The sequence below is a fragment of the Kogia breviceps genome, chromosome 1, assembly GCF_026419965.1.
Source record: "Kogia breviceps isolate mKogBre1 chromosome 1, mKogBre1 haplotype 1, whole genome shotgun sequence".
In the NCBI taxonomy this organism is placed as follows: Eukaryota; Metazoa; Chordata; class Mammalia; order Artiodactyla; family Physeteridae; genus Kogia; species Kogia breviceps.
Genome location: NC_081310.1, coordinates 22,926,494 through 22,927,713, shown reverse-complemented (window position 1 = coordinate 22,927,713; position 1,220 = coordinate 22,926,494). Strand labels below are relative to the sequence as shown.

General features: G+C 40.1%; 1 pseudogene; it reads left to right on the top strand.

Annotated features, from left to right (window-relative positions):
• Positions 1–607: 607 nt before the first annotated feature.
• LOC131751144 (isopentenyl-diphosphate Delta-isomerase 1-like) lies at positions 608–1,220 on the top strand (annotated as a pseudogene).

Below are 1,220 nucleotides of genomic sequence, written 5' to 3'. Positions count from 1 at the left end.
GTTATGCTTCAGTTTTTTTAAAAAAATCTAAAAATTGGTTGTGGTGCAAATTATTCACAGACATAAAGGCCAACATTCACCCATCAAATAAATTAAGCTGTTCTCATTTTCCTTCTTTGCCTCTCATCCTTCGCTCATATGCAGTTTAGTTTAACTACAGCATAGAAATACAGGATAGTGAGGCATTGGGTTGCGAAAAACCCCAGGGTGGGAGTGCAGCCAGGCCTCAGAAGCAAAGAAATGGAAAGAGGCCTGGGAACACTGCTGGTGTTCAATCCCTCTCTTCTCTCTGAGCTTCCTGTGAGTCCACCACTTTCTTTTCTCTGTGGATGGGCTTTTTCTAGCCACAAGACAGAAAACATAGACAGAGAAAAGGACAAATTTGTGCTCTACTGTGTAACCATTTGGAAAGTGACTAAGTCCACTCTTATGGATCCCATTCAGCAATCCCTACAGGAGAGAATCACTGATTCAGTTTCCCATCCTTGAACCAATCACCCGTGGCAAAGTGTGAGAAAGAAAATCTTGGGTAGGAGTTACCTCTGAGCCAATCAATGGTGACCTGCACGTCCTGGAGGAGCAAGGATATTCAGGACAGAACAGACATGTGCTAACAATGCCTGAAATAAATATTGACAGTTTTGATGAGCAACAGTTTTCAGTTCTGGCAGCAATGTATATTCTTATCCATGAAAATTACAACAAAATTGGACCTAGAACCAAAATGAATTGTGACTTGAATGAAAACGCTGAGAAAAGACTACTGCATTGAGCCTTAAGTGTCATCGTACTCAACACAGAAAATAAGCTATTGCTACAGCAGAGGTCAGACGCTAAAATTTCCTTTCCAGGTTGTTTTACCAACACTTGTAGTTATCCATTAAGTCATAAAGGAGAACTTGGAGAAAATGATGCAATTGGACTAAGAAGGTCTTTAAAAGCTGAATTAGCAATTCCCATGGCACAGGTTTCCCCAGAGATGTTAATTTTTTAACTCAAATTCACTATAAGGCTCAATCTGCTGATATTTGGGGTGAAATTGGGTACATTTTGTTTGTGAGGAAGAATGTAGCTTTGGATTCCTATCCCTGTGGGATTAAGAGCTATTGTTATGTGTCCAAGGAAGAACTAGAGGACTCTTGAGAAAAGGAGCCAATGGTGTAATCAAGATAACTTCGTGGTTTAAAATGATCGCACAGTCTTTTCTCCTTACATGTTGA